General features: G+C 41.3%; 1 protein-coding gene and 1 long non-coding RNA gene across 2 annotated transcripts in view; one reads left to right on the top strand and one right to left on the bottom strand.

Moving 5' to 3' along the window:
• Positions 1–357, bottom strand: part of MID1 (midline 1) — a 349,991-nt gene extending 349,634 nt beyond the window's left edge. The window contains exon 1 of the mRNA XM_006120186.4: positions 133–357. The gene's annotated coding sequence lies outside the window, so the exon portion shown is untranslated. The remainder of the gene's footprint in view (positions 1–132) is intronic.
• Positions 358–5,888: 5,531 nt separating this feature from the next.
• Positions 5,889–17,574, top strand: LOC142827014 (uncharacterized). The gene is made up of 3 exons (XR_012901353.1): positions 5,889–6,135; positions 9,824–9,986; positions 16,449–17,574. It is a non-coding gene; the product is annotated as an uncharacterized LOC142827014 (long non-coding RNA).
• Positions 17,575–18,635: the final 1,061 nt, after the last annotated feature.

The raw sequence follows: 18,635 nt of genomic DNA, 5'->3' as shown, positions 1-18,635 counted from the left end.
CAAGTATTTCTATCATGTGCAAGCCGTTTTAGGAAAGAACTAGATATAAGAACAAGACTTAATAGTAGCACTCTGATTTCCTCCTCATTCTAACAAGGTCACTTCTAAAATGCAAGTATATTAGTGACTTACCAGCTTCTCCATTTTTATACTGTCAGTTATTCTTTTCCTTAACTTCTGTTTTGGATTTTGGGGTGTTTTTTAAGTTGGTAGTTCCTCCAAGTAGGGTGCTTTGTTGCCTGGCTTTTGCTGTTTTTCTGCAGATCAGCTGAACTGTAGTCAGTTTGATTCAGGAAGCTGTGCTCTGTCCAGCCTACTGATCACTCCCACTCTCCAGGGTGTGTGCTTACTTGTCTCTGTCAGTCTAAAATCCAGCCAAGCTCAATTAAGTATAACGTGTTTCCTTATATAGGTAAACAAGCATTACATTCTTGGTGTAAGAATCTAATTGGGAATAGGTTTAAGCTAGTTAACTCCACAAATACCGAATAGGTTGGATGCATGTAGGTTGCTAGTAAGCCCTGTAAAGAAACTGCAAAAGGAATATAAATACCAGTTTAATTTAGAGCATAGCTTACCTTCAGTTCAAGTATTCATGTTATTAAAACTGAAGTATTATTGTTACATTAGATAAGCAGAGTTTGTTTACAATAGAGTTATTACATCCTCATTGCCCAATACCTGAATATGAATGAGAGAAACAAAGCACAAAATATGTCACTGGTGCATGTATTTATGTATAAACACAGAGAGAATCTCAAAGCTCTAAAAAGTGAGTAGTGCTAAGAATGTTTAATACAAGATTACAGTAAACTTTGAGTGCAAGAAGCTGTGGCTATGAATATTAAAGCAATAAAGCAGAACAGAAAACAATGGGATAAACAACTTGTCATATCCTCTTTTCCAATTCCTTTGTAGGTATTTTTAGGTTTTATGCTCTTTGGGACAAGGATCTCTTTTTTTATATATCTGTGAAGTCACCATCATATCTTGGGATGTTTTACAGAAATAGCCAGACACACAGAGTGTCCAAAGGGCATGCATGCCTCTAAGGGAATGGATATTTATGTGAGGCATTGTGGAACTAATACATCTGAATTTTTCATGTATCCCTTTACCTCCCCTCAACTGCACTCTGCCTACTAATCCATTTTTTCATTTCTAACATTTCAAAACCCAAAGCGACTTCAACAGTTAAACAATTCATTACAAATACCACAAGTTAAACATAATATTCAGCAACTGGTATAAGATCAGGTAACAGGTGGCTTATTAGGGTTAGAAACATCAGGAATCCTCTCTTTTCAACATAGTAAGACTTTTTGTTTAGTTCCAAGAAACCATGATATATTTTTCTTTAAGAGCCTTATATTATTATGTACTGTTCAGAAAAGCGATGTTTGATAATTTTCAATTGTTTCAATGCTTCATTAGTTAGAATATTCCCCTTTATCTGAATCAGGAGCATTTGGCCTCATGATACTGAAAGCGCCTGTAGAGAAATATAAAAAATAATGCCAGTAAAAATTGTAAAACACTCCATCAATATATGTAAAATAGTCTATCTGTAAAATATGTGGCATATACCAAATACCTGACCATAGGATGTGGTATAATGTGGTATTCATAGGATTCATGTAGGATGATTTAAGTACAGGCAGTCCCCGAGTTACGCGGATCCGTCTTACATCGGATCCGCAGTTACGAACGGGGCTTTTCTGGCCCCGGAGGACTGGAGCGGCGGGAGGCCCAGATGCGCTGCAGTCCCGCCGCCCCCGTCCTCCGGGGCGAGAAAAGCTGCTCCCCGTCTCTCTGGTCTGCAGGGAGACCGGGAGCAAAGCCGCGGAGCACGCCCGCAGCAGAACAGCCCGGGCGCGCCTGGGTTGTCCTGCTGCGGGCGTGCTCCAAGGCTTTACTCCCCATCTCCCTGGTCAGCAGACCAGGGAGACGGAGCAAAGCCGTGGAGGACGCGGGCCGCCACCCGCGTCTCCCTGGTCTGCTGGGGGGAGGGTGCAGCTAGTGCCCCCCGCGCCTCCCCCAGCAGACCAGGCTTTTCTTGCCTACGCCTGGGGTAGAGCAGCTGGGCGCTGCCGGGTTGGTCCCGCAGCGCTCCTCGGCGCTACTGTACCAACCCGGCAACACCCCAGCTGCTCTGCCCCAGGCGTCCTGATTCAGCCGCTGCTGGTCAGTTTCAGCTGCTCTGCCCCAAGCGTCCCCAAGTCAGCCGCTGCTGAAACTGACCAGGGGCTGACTACAGGAAGCCCGAGGCAGAGTTGCTCTGCCCCGGGCTTCCTGGAATCAGCCGCTGATCAGTTTCAGCAGCAGCTGACTTGGGGACGTCTGCGTTTCTTAAGTTGAATCCATATGTAAGTCAGAACTGGCGTCCAGATTCAGCCACTGTTGAAACTGATCAGCTTCAGCAGCGGCTGACGCCAGTTCCGACTTACATACAGATTCAACTTAAGAACAAACCTACAGTCCCTATCTTGTACGTAACCCAGGGACTGCCTGTAACTCAACAGTGGCTTCACAACTTGTGGGTAATTTGTCCATGCCAAACTTGTATAGTATTATGATAAACTATTTGTATTACACCGATACCACACTACCATGTATTCACTCCCTATAATGAATTTTTACACAAAGCTAAGTCATATTCACATCATACTCAAAACAGTTGGATACTCCAGAGGGTAATAAAACAGATAATTAAAGTTTGAGATGGCTAATCTCATACAATAGCAGCCATTTCAATTATGACCTGACTCTCAGTTCTGATTCTGGCCCCATTCTTCCAACAAATCCACAACTTTAAAAGAAAACCACACCCCAAATATACTCCTTTCCATTACCCACCTTTGTTCACACTTAGGTCTTTCCTCTTACACCTGCTACTTCTCTCTCCATCCCGTCCTTTACACCACAGACCCAGAACCTATTCACTCACTGCCTCCCCCCCCCCCCCCCCAGCCTTCTATTCACTGCCAGTCATGAGCCAAAGACTAAAAAGGAAATCAATATGTGGATTTGAGCCCATCACACATAAATAATCACTATTTATCCACTGAATCCCAAAATAATGTGTTTGTCATATTTCTAATATATGGCACAGTGATCACACAAACTTTCTTCATCATTGAAATGTGCTAGTGGTTTGGGAGGTATTTGCTTTCCTTAAAACAGAGAGGAGCAGCAGAATTAGCAGTCTCTTAAATCATAAAAGTATTTTCTCTAAACTTTCACTGTGTATATACATCAAGAAGTTACACTACTCTAATAAGTTATTTTATTACATGTGGTTAGAAGATTATTTTTCATTAGCTGCTGTAATGCACAGAATGCCTTTTCAAAAAACAATCTTGAGCAGTTGCCTAATGTTAGGGGTTGAAAAATTATGCAGACTGTCATTCATGAACTCTCTGCAAGTGATGATAGAATATTAATTACACCAGAATCACCTCATATATTAAGAAGTTGAAAAGTATATCTTGAGTATGCATACATGTGTGCCTATTCCATATGATATTCTCCTCCTTTGATCCTGTAAAATATTTCTTTTTAAAATTTGGGAAGTGGAAAAATTGATATGAACAGCATCAGGAATAAATGCAAGTAATGGCTACAATGAGTTTCCCATGGTGCAATACTCTGTGTAGCTTTCAACACAAAACCTTGCAATTTAGCTACACTGTGCCATCCTCCTTTGGAGAGCTGGTAGCCTGTTTTAGATAGTCAACATTCACTAGAAGCTGAGATTATTGTATTCTCCACCTTTTATCTGGCATCTATTTGTAATTACAATGAGCTTTGTTTACTGTGGATAAGGTCAACCTCTAAGGAGGACCTCAAAGGTCAGTGAATAATCCCAGTGAACCACTGCCTCTTCATGACTGCTAATTGTTCTCTTAAGTAGCTGAAATCTCTACAGTGCAGGCACCTATTCATGAGAACTATTCTCTCCTTAAATGAGTGACTTGCTTTCATTCTGCCTTCATAACTTGTTCATAAAATACACAGTGTTTCATTAGTTAGATAATGCTGGAATCAGTACTGGTGCTCAGAAACAGAAATCCAGTGAAAATTGCAATTTTCCCATGTAACCGGGTGAATTTGGAGAAATCATAAAGGGGAAAGGCCTTATACCAAGAAGCTAAATGACCAAAACCCATCATTTAAAAAAAATCACAGCTTGCCTTTCCTATTCAAGTACCTAGTTTAAGAATACCTCTCACTGTAAAGATCTAAGATAGGAATTCAATCTATTGTTATGGAACTCTACATTTAATTGATCATAAGTATCTGTATAGGTACACTAAACTATAAGGCTACAAAAACTTCCTGCAAACTCCAATCTTCTAATCTATCATTTTCTGAAATCTTCCCTCTTTAGACTGAAGCCATCCATGCTTGAATACCACAATCAATTGGCTAAATTCACTATGTTTAAACCAGGAAAGATGTACGTTTGGTTGCACCACACTTATGCCACAATTTTAACAATTAAGCTACTCTTGCACTCTTGAGAGCTTGACTCTGTGAATTCAAAGGCAAAACTGCCATTGAATTCACTGGAGACAGTGGGACAGGATTTCACTCTTTTTCTTGGTCATGACATCTCTTAATCACCAGCCTAGCCTTAAGCTCTGCCAGAACAGTTTTGGTAGAATTGCTCCTTTCTGACAGGCCTATAATTCAACAGTTCATGTCCTTTTTCTCCAGAACATCACCCAGAACTGAGGACAGATAAGTCATGCACTCTTCAAGAATGGCAACAATATGGGAGGTGGGGGGGTTCAAATAAAATTGACAGATTCAGTCCAAATAGAATAATATTTAAAAAACAGAGAAAGCCACAAATAAAACTCGAATGATTGTCCGATTCCTAAAGAAAGTCTGATGCTAACTGAACTCATAGAAACATTGGTTACAAATGAAGAGTCTAAAAGGCTCCCATATTACAGTTTCTATTTGACATGTGAGCCGGCACCTCCTGAAGGTGTTAGCATATGGGCTGGTTCAGGCCAGAGAGCCTCAAGCTTTCATTCAATCCCTACAGGTGTATTCTTAATGTTTCCATGTCCTGGGGAGTGATTATTTCTACAACAGCACAGTTAACGACATATACCCTGAGAGTGCTAGTTCTCCATTTTAAGTAAGACATTATAATTCCATGAATACAGATAAGTCATATATACAGATATATCAAGTATATAAAAACACAGCTATCAAAATAGGTATTTTGATGTGGAGCTCTTTCACCCATTTTATCCTTTTTTCTCAACAAATGCACAAAATAAAATTAATGCAAGAAGTTATATTAAACATTCATGTTGCAATTGAAAAGAGGCTAAGGAGAAGTCAGGAAATGAAAAGATTAAAGGTTTTAGAATATGCTAACCCATTTGTGTTGCACATAATGCACGTGTAAAGTATTGGGTCAAATGTTAAGCATGTATCTTAACTGTGGAGCACAAGCTGTATGGATCAATTCATTATTCATTATTTGGGGGGAGTGAGCATGCCAGGGACTAACCTTGTGGATCAGATCCAGCTCGCAGGCCAGAATTTGCCCACCTCTGACTTAGGGGTAAGATTTACACAGAAAATTAGGTGCCTAGATAATTACTGGGATTCAGGATGCCTGAGTTCAGCACTTCAGAAGGATTGGGGGAGACAATTTAGAATGGAACTCACAAAGACTTGCACAAGCTAGGTTATTCCTTTTCTTACCTAGCCAATGGGGGAATCACTAGCCAAAGGGTATGTGCTAACCCCCTTCCTTCTCTCTGGGCCACAGATCGGGGCCTCCCTCTCTCTGCTTGAGAGTCTCTACTGCAAACCCTCTTTTGATGTGTGATGGGGTGTATCTACCCTGCAGGGAGTTGCCCTGGCGCAGCTGGCTAAAAAGGCCTCACCCCCACAGCCCTGCTGGGCATGCTCACAAGAGAGGCAGGGTATAAAAACCTCTGGGGCCACACAGTTGGGGTTGACCACCAGAGGAGAAGGAGCTCAGGTCTGAGGTCCAGAGCAACCCCAGCAGCTGCCCCAAACTCAGCAGCTCTAGCCAGGGAGGCCATCTGGGAGGGTCTGACCCGCTGAGCAACACTACAAGAGCTGAACAATGCACTGGAAATGGTAGGAAGTAGCCCAGGGCAGAGGATTGCCATTTGGGCATTTGGTGTGTTTCAGTAAGAATCCCCACCGAGTAGGCAGCAGAATCCTCCACTTTCAACAGGGCCCTGGGTAGGGTTGCCAGATGGCTGAAACAAAAATACTGACCTCCCCCCTCAAAAAAAACACCGGGAAAAAATTCTGTTGAAGGGGAAAAAAAGGGGGGGGGGACAAAGTTGTTGTGGGGGGGGGGGGAAAGGACTTCAAGACTTAAGCAAAATAAAAAAATAGCATTAAAACACCATGTCCCCTTTAAGAGTGAGTGCAGAGATAGGAACAGGGGGAGCGATTGAGCACTAAGACCCAGGGGAAGCATTGCTTCCCCTTCGTCGGCAGCCATTTTGTGCTGGCAGCCTTGCGGAACCAGGTAAGCATGGGGTTGGGGGGCTGGGGGAGTCTTGTGGGAGGAGGAGGCTGGGTGCTGAGTGTTTGTAGGGTTGCCAGGTGCCTGGCATTTTTTCCTCCTGGCTGGGGAAAAAAATCTGAAAATACTGGACATTTTAGGTGTCCAGTGATCTCTGGATTTTTTTACCGGACAGGAGGTGAAAACACTGGACTGTCCAGGTAAATACCAGACACCTGGCAACCCTAGCCCTGAGACCCGGTGGTGTGGAAGGGCCCATGTTCCCCTACCCCTACACACAGCAGGCCTGCTTCCTAACAGTGCGGGAGGCTTACCTGTGAACTAGCCCATATTCACCGTGATAGAGGGAACTTGGCTGTGAACTAGCCCCTCCGCCTGTATTCATCCTGAGAGAGGGAACTTTGCTTTGAACTTAGCCTACAAGCCATATTTACCCTGGTAGAGGGAACTTTGCTAGGAACTAAGCCTACAGGCTGTGTTTACTCTGGTGAGGGGAAACCAACTATGAACTAGGCTGTAATTACCCTGATAAAAGGGACTTACCCATGGACTAGGCCTCCAGGCCACATTTATACCTGTTGAGGGAAGAGTACTCTGTGGCCTAGGCCCCTAGGCTGCCATTGTCCTGGTAGAAGGGGCAGTGACACAAACTTTGGGACTTCCGGACAGTCAAGAGGGCTTGCTGCTCAGCATGATGTTAGGCACCTCTGCTTTTTCTGCAAGAAGCCATGGAGTTGGAGTGAGAAGGAACTTATAATTTTATCTCCGTAGTCAGAGCACTGATGTGGAATGTGCGAAAACCCCATTTCAATTGCCCTTTCTTTGCCGAGGGAGGGGATTTAAACGTTATTTACCCCCACAGTGGAACAGCTTCAACATAGGACCAGAAATTTTGGGCATCTGCAGGATGGGGGTGAGGAAAGGGTCTTTATCAAAATCTGGGATCTCAACCACTAAGACAGCTGCAGTTTTAACTTGTTTTATACCCCTTAGTCTTTTGAGATTTCCATAACTAGTGAGTAACTATCACCTTCCTTTAAAGCTTTACAAATATGTTAATACTTGGGCTATTATCTGATCAGATGAGGTGCTCTAACTATCTGAAAACATTGTTGGGATCAAACCAACAGAGACCTTTGAGCTAGGAAGAAGTAGGAAATTGTCATGTATGGAACAAAACACTATTAACTGCTCTTAACTGCAAGGCTGTATCTAGACTGGTCGCTTGAATTTCCAGAAAAGCACTGACGATCTCGTGTAAGATCGTCAATGCTTTTCCGGAAATACTATGCTGCTCCCGTTTTGGGCAAAAGTCTTTTTCCGAAAGACTTTTGCGTAAAAGGGCCAGTGTAGACAGCACAGTACTGTTTTCCGCAAAAAAGCCCCGATCGTGAAAATGGCGATTGGGGCTTTTTTGCAGAAAACCGCATCTAGATTGGCCACGGACGCTTTTCCGCAAAAAGTGTTTTTGTGGAAAAGCATCCTGCCAATCTAGATGTGCTTTTCCGAAAGCGCTTTTAATGGAAAACTTTTTCGTTAAAAGCATTTTCGGAAAATCATGCCAGTGTAGACGTAGCCCAATAGAGCTTGTGCTACTCCCAGTTTCACTTTGGGGCAGGGAGTTTGTTTATAAATAGAAGGAGGCAGGGCGATTAAGATAACAAAAAACTTATTCAAGTAATTGAAGGATCATGAAATATCGTGAAAACATTACTAGGTACTTCACTTAAATGGTAGGGAAAAAATAGTAGGAATAAATAATGGTGCACTCCAGACTGCAGTTCGTTGTATTCAGAAATGTTCTTGACAAAGTGGTAAACAGTGAGGTGACAGATGATACAAAATTACTCAAAATAGTTAAGTCCAAAGCTGATGGCAAAGTATTACAAAGGGATCTCACAAAACTGGGTGTTTGAGCAACACAAGGGCAGAAGGAATTCAGTGTTGATAAATGCAAAGTAATGGAGTCTAAATTAGCTGTTACCACTCAAGAAAAATCTTGGAATCATTGTGGATAGTTCCCTGAAAACATCTGCTCAATGTTTAGTGGCAATTTAAAAAGCTAACAAAGTTGGGAATCCTTAAAGGAATAGATAAGAAGACAGGAAATATAATGTTGCCTTTATATAAAGTTATGCTATGCCCTCTATCTAATATATATGTATTGTATTTAAGAATGGAGATGTAAAAATTCTTGCATTCAGTCACTGAAAAGGCTCATTGAGGATAATGTAAAGTGCTTTGGGAAACCTCAGTACAAACAGAAGTGATAAAGAGAAAGCAAAGAAGGGCAATACCAGTAAGGAAGTTGGAAGCTACCTTATGAGGAACAAGGTAAAAAGGAGATACTGTTTAAACAAACCAGAGTACATATGAACTCTCTATACCCTTTTTTTGGTTTAATGGACACGTATAAAAGAGGGGGAAGACTTATTTAAAGTTGGCCAAGGATACATTAAAAGAAGTAATTGTCTTCACCTAAAGAAGAAGTTAAGATTAGATACCAGGAAAAACTTCCGAAGAAGAGCTATTAATCAATGGAACAGCCTGCCAAGAGAAGCCACAGAGACATTATCAGAGAAAATACTTAGTGTGAGATTAGATAATAGACTCAGAAGAATAGCATAGCAGATAAACCACTAGAGTCATGAAGCTTGACTTGATAACCTCTTCTAGTCCTAATTTCTGAGTATTTGTTTTATGCTACATGTAAAAAAAAAAACCTATTAATATTTTTGTTCATCAATATCCGTTAAATGACCAACACTGCAAATATTCACCCATTCCAAGAGTCCTAAGTCAAATGAATATTCCAACTGAAATAAGTTTGTGTTAAGTTGTTTGCCATGATAGAAAAATTTCAGAAAATTCTCTCAATGTCATTGTTAGAAAATCCTTCAGATGCTAATTATCAGGTTCTAGCTTGAGATCAGAATATGGAAGACATTTCAAATTAAGGTTTTGGACTCATCCACTGAAATGAGCTGGGGGAATTCCCCAGATTTCCTATAAACAGACAAAAATGTTTGCTTCCCAAGGCTGTTAGCTGAGGTCGGAGGACCATGACAAATCTAAGGCTTGGGATGATGAGCCTGCTAACACTTGTGGCATGTGTGGAGAAGGTCTCTCAACAAGCCCCTTCAGGTTCACCAGAGAAATGATGTATCCATGCGGAGCCCTATTCTTGTGCACCTCCTAGTGTCTGCAGAAGTGTATCCCCTCTATGGAGGAGCTACATAGGAAGAGGAGTGTCTTTCCCCATACTGACCTTGATCTCTCTATTCCCAGTTCCCAAAGACTTCTAGCAATGGACCAGTGGATCCACGAAGATATACAAGAGTGGGCTATTTTTAGGAAGTCGGGAGGAAGAAGGATAACAACATTAAAGCCTGAATGAGGATTGGTGAATGATGCTCTTTGTATGCTATTAGTTCAATTGGTAATTTGTAAAGTAGGTATTTGCTTTTCTCTGGGTGCTGTATGAATATAATGAAGTCCACAGTTGGTGCAACCATGGCATAGTTAAAATTAGCACTTTGATTTTGTGGTGACTGCTAAAATGACAGTTATTATGTAAAGATACTCTATTGCCCCCACCCCTCCATTCTGCCAGATCTCCTGCTGCAAAAAGATGGGAGGCTGATACCTCAGTGACAGAATTACAGTAGCTCGGCTCCAAGTATTAAAGGGATAGCCATGTTAGTTTGTATCTGCAAAAATGAAGAGTCCTGTGGTACCTTAAAGACTAACATTTATTTGGGCATAAGATTTTGTAGGCAGATTCATGGAGTGGAATTTACAGAGTCAGACAACTTATAGTAGCACATGAAAATAAGGGATTTACTAATTCCACACCATCAACCTCAGCCTGGACCAGACCACACAAGATATCAATTTCCTGGACAATACAGTGCAAATAAGTGATGGCCACATAAACACAACCCTTTACCAGAAACCTATTGACCACATTGTTTACCTACATACCTCTAGCTTCCATCCAAGACACATCACATGAGCTATTGTCTACAACCAAGCCCTAAGATACAACTTCATTTTCTCCAATCCCTCAGACAGAGACAAACACCTACAAAAAACTACTGTACCTAGCTGTGGAAGTGAGGAAACAGATTGACAGAGCCAGGCAAATACCCAGAAATCACCTGATTTAACATCTACTATAAAAAATCGGCACCTTCATTAACTGGAGTGTTTTAAGCAAGATGCAAGAAGTGACTCTTCCACTCTACTTTCTGCTGATTAGGTCTCAACTAGAGTATTGTGTCCAGATCTGGGAACCACATTTCAGGAAAAATGTAGAGAAATTAGGGAAGGTCCAGAGAAGAGCAATAAAAATGATTAGAGGTCTGGAACACATGACATATGAGGGAAGACTGAAAGAATTGGGTTTGTTTAATTTGGAAAAGAAAAGACTGAGAGGGGACATGATAGCAGTTCTCAATTATCTAAAAGGGTGATATAAGAAGGGGGAAGAAAAAATATTCTCCTCAACATCTGAGGATAGGACTAGAAGCAATGGGCTTAAATTGGAGCAGGGGAGGTTCTTGTTGGACATTAGGAAAAACTTCCTAACTGGCTGGTGGTTATGCATTGAAATAAGTTGCTTAAGGAGGTTGTGGAATCTTCATCGTTGGAGTTTTTTTTTTTTAAGAGCAGGTTAGACAAACATCTGACAGAGATGGTCTAGATGGTGTATTGTTCTCCTGTGAGTGCTGGGGACTGGACTTGATGACATCTTGAGGTCCCTTCCACTTCTCTGATTCTATGGTGCTACTACAGGACAAGCCCAATGAGGAAAATAACAGTACACCACTGGTTATTACCTATAGCTCCCAGCTAAAACCTCTCCAGCATGTCATCAGCGATCTATAGCCTAACTTGGGAACTCACTCTCATAGAACTTGGGAGACAGGCCACTCTTCTCTTGCAGACGCCTCCCCTCCCCCAACCTGAAGAGCAAATACTAACCAGAAACTACACAGCATACCACAGAAAGACTAACCAAGGAACCAATCCCTGCAACAAACCCCATTGCCAATTCTGCCCACATATCTACTTAAGCAATACCAACATAAGTCCTGACCACATCAGCCACACCATCAGCGGCTCATTCACCTGTACATCCTCTAATGTGATATATCCCATCTATGTGCCAGCAATGCTCCTCTGCTGCGTACATTAACCAAACTGGACACAACTCGGACATCAGGAATGGTAACATACAAAAATCAGTAGGAGAACACTTCAATTTCTCTTGATACTCAGTAACAGATTTACAAGTGGACATCCTTCAACAAAAAACTTCAAAGCCAGAGTTCCAAGAGAAACTGCAAGAGCTGCAATTCATTTACGAACTTGACACTATTAATCTGGGTTTGAATAGGGACTGGGAATGGCTGTCTCACTACAAAAGCAGTTTCCCCCCCTTGGTATTTATACCTCTTCATCAGCTGTTGGGAGTGGACCTCATCGACTCTGACTGAATTGACCCCATTAGCACTGGTCCTCCACTTAATAAGGTAATGCCCTTCTTTTCAGCTGCTGGTATATTTATGCCTGCCTCTAATGTACACTCCATGCATCTGATAAAGTGGAGTTTTGCCCACAAAAGCTTATTCCCAAATAAATGTTAGCCCTGGTCTACACTAGGACCTTAGTCCAAAATAACCACCCCAAGTTTGAAATAGTAAGTGGTGCGTCCGCACTACCAAGCCCATTATTTTGGAATAACGAGCCATGGAATTCAAACTCAGTACTCCAGCTTTTCATCAGGAATAACACTAATTCCAAACTTGTACATTTGAAATGATGTTAGTGTGGATGCACCGGTGCCACTATTCAAACTAATTGGCCTGCAGGAGGTCTACCACACCTCCCCAGAGGACTTCCTGGGACTTTGACTCTGAGGTAGTTCATCCACAGTAACGGAGCCTGTCTCAGACTAATTTCAATGCTTCTCCATAGTGAAGACACACTTCAAATTTGTTAAATTAGGAGTTCTTAAATCGAATTTAATAATTTCAAAATAATTTCCTAGTCCAGACATGGCCTCTGACTTTAAGGTGCCATGGGAGTCTTCATTTTAGTAGCGTGGCTCCTTACTTATGCATTCCAACCTTTTAAATATTTGGGTTTCTTTTTTAAATTTAGCCTTAGATGGTCTGAATTTGTGTGTGTGTGTGTGTGTGTGTGTGTGTGTGTGTATATATATATATATGTGTGTGTGTGTGTGTGTGTGTGCACTGTGTGAGCAAAGAGAAAACAAACCATAAGCTTGAGTAGGAATTTTGAGAATGATCTCTTATTCAGCACAGTCCTTCACTTTATCAGACCCCTAATGCAACATATCCTGATCTTCTCTGAGAATCTAAGATTTCACTTTAACTCCACAGATTTGATTATGTCTAGTATTCAGTGAGACAACTCATGATGGAAAAATTCTCACGTAAGGAATTTGCAGAATAGGGCACTGATGTGATATTTTGCCATGGGACATATTATTCACAGAAGCAGCTATAAATGGCAAAGTATTGACAAACACAGAAGTTTAATTAACTCCAATGTCTAAGAAAACTTTTCTGCTTGTAAACTGATATCTAGCTACTGGAATGTATTCATTGTCCTGGGGGCTTCATTACCCAAGCACCAATATTTGCTCACTTAACTGTTTATTTTCCCATATTGCTTAAACACCTCTCATTATTCTCTCTTTTCCAATAACGTTAAGAGCGTAACTGAAGGGCGATTAGGACATAATTGCTCAGCCCTTTCTGGTAATTGTTGTGACACTAATTTTATGAGTTTGGACAAACTAAAACCTGTGTCCAAAGCAGAACATGGTTGTACTTTCCTTTTAAGCAGGAATGTTCTGTTTAAGGATAGTCTTAGAATTACACAGTTTGAAGAGGAAAAGAAAAGTTTGTTTTTGTTTTATTTGGGGGATGGCAAAATAATTATAAAGGGGCTGCTTTTTTACTGCCTACTAGATATCAGGTTAATATTAAAATTATTAGCAGTCATAAAAACAAATCCAGGAAATAAAAGAAATGGTTATTCTTTCGGAAACAATCTGGTTCCTCTCACCTTTCTGTGGTAGCATGTAAGCTTTCTGTATGCTTTGGCACCGAAAAAGCAGCTTTTTTCCCTTCAAAGCACAGGAAATTCTCTCTCTCTCTCCTGAACTATACACTACAAAACGATGCATGAAAATTGACTTAAATCTTTACACAGTTAATTTTATTTTACATAAACAACTACTGTCAGCAGAAGCTAAATATATTGCAGGTACCAGACCAAAAAAATGAAAATGAGTCAAATGTATCCTTGCTAAATATGAAGTGAAGGATATGTAAATGAGGCTACCTTTCTTGAAGGCCTGCCTCTTCCCTTTTAGAAAAAACTTAAAAAACAACAAATAGTCTAGTAGCACCTTAAAGACTAACAAAACATACAGATGGTATCATGAGCTTTCGTGTTCAACACACCTGAAGAAGTTTTATACGTTTTTCCTGTTAACAGACTAACTTGGCTACCTCGCTGACCCTTTTTAAAAAGGTGTTTAAAGGTGCCTTTCACAATTTAAATACAAATTAGCTCTCAATGATGTGCTGATTAGTTGGAATAACAAGCGTAAAAGCATCTTATGCTTTGTTCAGACCTGCCAATAGCAATTCAGTGCCCGAGGATAAAAGTCAATGGGCCCCTTGCTCCCCTTGCCCTCTGGCCTTCTCCCTTTAATGGAGTTAAAAGCTCCCTACCAAGAGAAACTACGACCAATCCTCCTTTGATCAGAGGAACCCCTGGCAGCTCTGTACCTCACCTGCTCGGAAGGAGCCTCTCCCTTCCTCCTGCCTAAAGGACCCTGGGACTGGCTGTAGCCCTGCCTTCCACCTGCCTGGAGGAATCATGGGCCAGCTGCAGTCACGCCTCCCGTTCCTAACCCTAAGCCCAACCTAGTATTTGCTACTCAGCCACCCTGGAACTTTCATAGAGCATCTCAAAAGCATCTTTGAAGAGACACTTTTCCCTGGAGCAGTTTAGCTCTGGGCAGGGAAGGAGAGGTAAGGCTGTAGCTGCGCAGGCCCAGAAGGGCACTCAAGTCTTCTCCAGGTGGGCGGGTTTGTAGCTCCTGCTGAGGAAGGGGTCTCAAGACTCCAGCCACAAGGGGTGGATGTGGGTGGAAGGAGTGGAGCTGGGGGTTAGCCTCCCCTAAGTGGGGCTCTACCTACACGCCAATCTCTGTGGCCCACCAGAGTGATTTAAAAGGGGACAGTGAGGTTCCTGTCTGCCACTACCATGGCAGTGGCAAGGACCCCATGTCCCTTTTAATGCTCCATGACCCCTCCCCCATCTGTTGATGGGCCTGGCTGGGATATTATGATCTTTCTCAAGCTAACCAAGAATAATCTGAAGAAGTGGGCTGTGCCCACAAAAGCTCATGATATCATCTACATGTTTTGTTAGTCTATAAAGTGCTACCAGACCATTTGCTTGCTGTTTTTTAAAGAATAATCTTGGTCAGTATCTATAGAACAAGCCACTTATGAACTCCTAAGCACAGGAGGACATAAATGTGGGTGATTTAGTAGAAAGTGCTCTTAGCCCTGAATGCCCAGGAAAACAATGGCTCAGCATGTTTCTGGACAAGAAGACCTTTCCAGTATACATTGCTGTAATGTGTCAGGGCATTGTAGTACTAGAGAGATAGTAATATAGATGAATACGTCTACACTAGCCCCCAGTTCGAACTAGGGAGGCTAGTGAGAGTGACCAAAATTGCTAATTTAAATATCCTGCACTTGATTATCATATTCCCGGCCGGTCGCCATTTTGGAAACTGACTAGCCCGCAGTAACTGCCCGCGTCTACATGCGGCAGAGAAGCGGGATTCCGAGATAAACCCCTTAGTTCGAATTAACTGTTAAACCTCATTCCACAAGGAGTAACAGTTAATTCGAACTAAGGGGTTTATCTCGGAATCCCGCTTCTCTGCCGTGTATAGACACGGGCAGTTACTTCGGGCTAGTCAGTTACCAAAATGGCGACTGGCCGGGAATATGCTAATCAAGCATGGGATATTTAAATCCCGTGCTTCATTAGCAATTTTGGTCACCCTCATTAGCCTCCCTAGTTCGAATTAGGGGGCTAGTGTAGACGTACCCGATGAGAGGTGAAACTCACCATTTGTGGACACTTTTCAGAAGAGTAGGTTTATGATCCCTTGTCTCCTAGCTAAATGCAAGTTTGGATAATTACACTCTGCATATATACATGTCCCTTGCAGTTTCAGTTTGGTGTGATATTATTCATTTGTTTACTTTCATGCTGTGTGGCACTGTTGTAGGATGTTTAACACTGGCTTGGTTGCCTTGCTAAGGTACAGAGGTTTTTCCAAATTTTCAGAAATGAAATTCAATGGAAGTTAAAACCCTTCAGTCACTTACACACAGTGAAAAGTAATTAGGCATCTAACTCCCGTGCATTTCAATGGCAGTTAAATGCCCAAATAAAATATCTTTGAGTTTCCGGGTGTTAGGCACTTTTGAAGATTTTACCCTGCGTCACTGTAACAAAATGCAAATCCGAGCCAGCTGTTCATTTCAACCCCCAGCTCACCCTCTGAAGTTAAAAGCCTCTTCTTCAGAGATGGAGGATGAACTTTGAACTCTGCCACAATGTCTAACATCCTTCACAACAATTACCACTACTGAATCACGCTTACCATGTTACACCCTAACGGTAGTTATAGTCCTTTGGTGGTTGAAGTGGTTCCCGTGTAAGCATGTACTTTTTAAAAAGTCTATACAAGTTTTTGATTCTTGCAAAAGGTTATACATAGCTTTCTAAAATCCCTACATAATTCTAAATTTACTTTCTCTTTCTTGGTCTATTTTAGGAACTCTGCATTCATGGCAGGTCAGCTCACAATGCACTATCACATGCGAGCATGTATCAGCAAGGAAGACTGTTAGATAATAAAGCTTCTGATATTCCGCCACTTTTAGGTTTGGTCAACAAGGATATTGAAGCTGAAGAAATGTTGTTTGTTCCGATGTTATGGATTATGTATCCTTTCTGAGACATATCAGCCTGAGGTTTCTTACTGTTTCCAGCAAACAAGAAGATAATTGAAACCTTTTCTGCATTAAAACCATGTTTCCTGTCGCAAGAGAGATTGACAGATCTAATAACACACACAAGCTGAAAATGAGTAATCATGTACTCAGAACTTTGGGCCTACTTCATATACCTTCAGACCACTGTGGCAAAGACCATTCTACTTGTCCATCGTTTTGTCAAATGATGCTTCCTTTGAATCCCTTGGCTCTCTCTTCTGCATTGCATAAAACAAACTGCTTGTTTTGACTGTCCCATTGCAACCAAGAGCCCTGCCAGCTCTTTAAATAGCTCTCTGCTGGCTTTTGCTGCAGCTCTTGCCGGAGCTGCGCTCTTGGGCGCACCCACTTACTTTCACCTCTGCTTATAGGAATATTCTGCCCCACATCCACCTGCTGATCTCTCTCATTTAGTACCAAACAGCTGACACTTCCTCTGAGCAGCCCATCGTGTCAACTTTCACTATACTGCCCATAACAGTTTATCATAGCAACTATCATTGCGTCAGTGTTTCTTTATATTCCGCTCTCACCCAACTGTTTATATCCATCCAATATAAGTTTCTTGATTTATATTTAATGTAAGATTGTTGAGCAAGGACTGTTTTATAATTGGGTGTTTGTACAGCACCAAGGCCAGTGGGGTCCTGGGACATAACTGGGGCTCCTAGGCACTGCAGAATAAGAGCTCAGAATAAGAAGAACTGGGGCTAACAATCACAGTTAACTTATGTGATTAACCCAAAAACATGAATTGCAATTAATTGCCATTTTAATTGCAAAATTAAACAATAGAAAACCAGAGGAAATGTATTAAATATTGTGGGTTTTTTTCATATTTTCAAATACAGTATACTGATTGATAATTACAACACAAACTACGAAGTGTACAGTGCCCAATTTATATTATTTTATTACAAATATTTGCATTTTAAAATGATAGAAGAAATAATATTTTTCAGTTTACCTCATGCAAGTATTGTAGTGCAATCTCTTTATCTTGAAAGGACAACTTGCAAATGTAGATTTTTTTTGTCACATAACTGCACACAAACAAAACAATGTAAAATTTTAGAGCCTACAAGTCCACTTACTCCTACTTCTTGCTCAGCCAATTGCCAAGAGAAACAAGTTTGTCTACATTTCTGAGAAATATAATATGCACACCTGTTATTTCAGGTAACATTGTAAATTGAGAACAGATTTTTCGCACACTTTTAAAACTGGCACAGCAAAGTATTTATGTGCCAGATATGCTAAACATTTGCATGCCCCCTTCATGCTTTAGCCACCAATCCAGAAGATATGCCCCCATATTTTAATGGAAATATGTTTTTGAAAATGAATATACCTAACTCAAATATGCTTTACGCAAAATGGGACAAGTAACCTATTGTTCAAGAGCACGTAATCCCCTGAATGTATATATTCTATTTGTGTGCATATATCATGTATGCAAAGTTAGACATATGAAGTGTAAACCTTCTTATTAATCTAGATCTTCTAGTAGTACTTAAGGAACTTAATGGCCCATTGCTCAAGGCAACGATCTGTGAATCGTTTTTTTTTTCCTGTAAGCCTAAAGTATAGTTGAACCTACATAGATATATGACCATGTTATCCAGTGCTGGAATCCATCCTGAATTTGGAATTTTTCCACTGGGGTGGAGAAAATGGAACAAAGACTTCTTGCCTTGGGGAAATTCTATTTAAGGGATAGGTAGCAAACAATTATGATCTTCAGCTGACTTCACAGACTACCCCTCCTCCCCATCTCAAGGGAACACATTAAAGGATCTGGAAAGAAAAGAACTCTAATGAGGGGAGGAGCTGTTAGAGAAAAGATTAGCTTTGGCTTGAAGGACTTTACCTGAAATAAGGTCTAGGGTGAGAAATTATGGTTTGTAACAATTTCTCTCAGTGTATTAGCCTTAGCTGGCATGTTTTGTTTATTTTAGCTTAGTATC

Source organism: Pelodiscus sinensis, chromosome 1, assembly GCF_049634645.1.
Source record: "Pelodiscus sinensis isolate JC-2024 chromosome 1, ASM4963464v1, whole genome shotgun sequence".
NCBI classification, from domain to species: domain Eukaryota; kingdom Metazoa; phylum Chordata; order Testudines; family Trionychidae; genus Pelodiscus; species Pelodiscus sinensis.
Note: the sequence above shows the minus strand (reverse complement) of the source record. Positions and strands in the feature narration are given on the sequence as shown.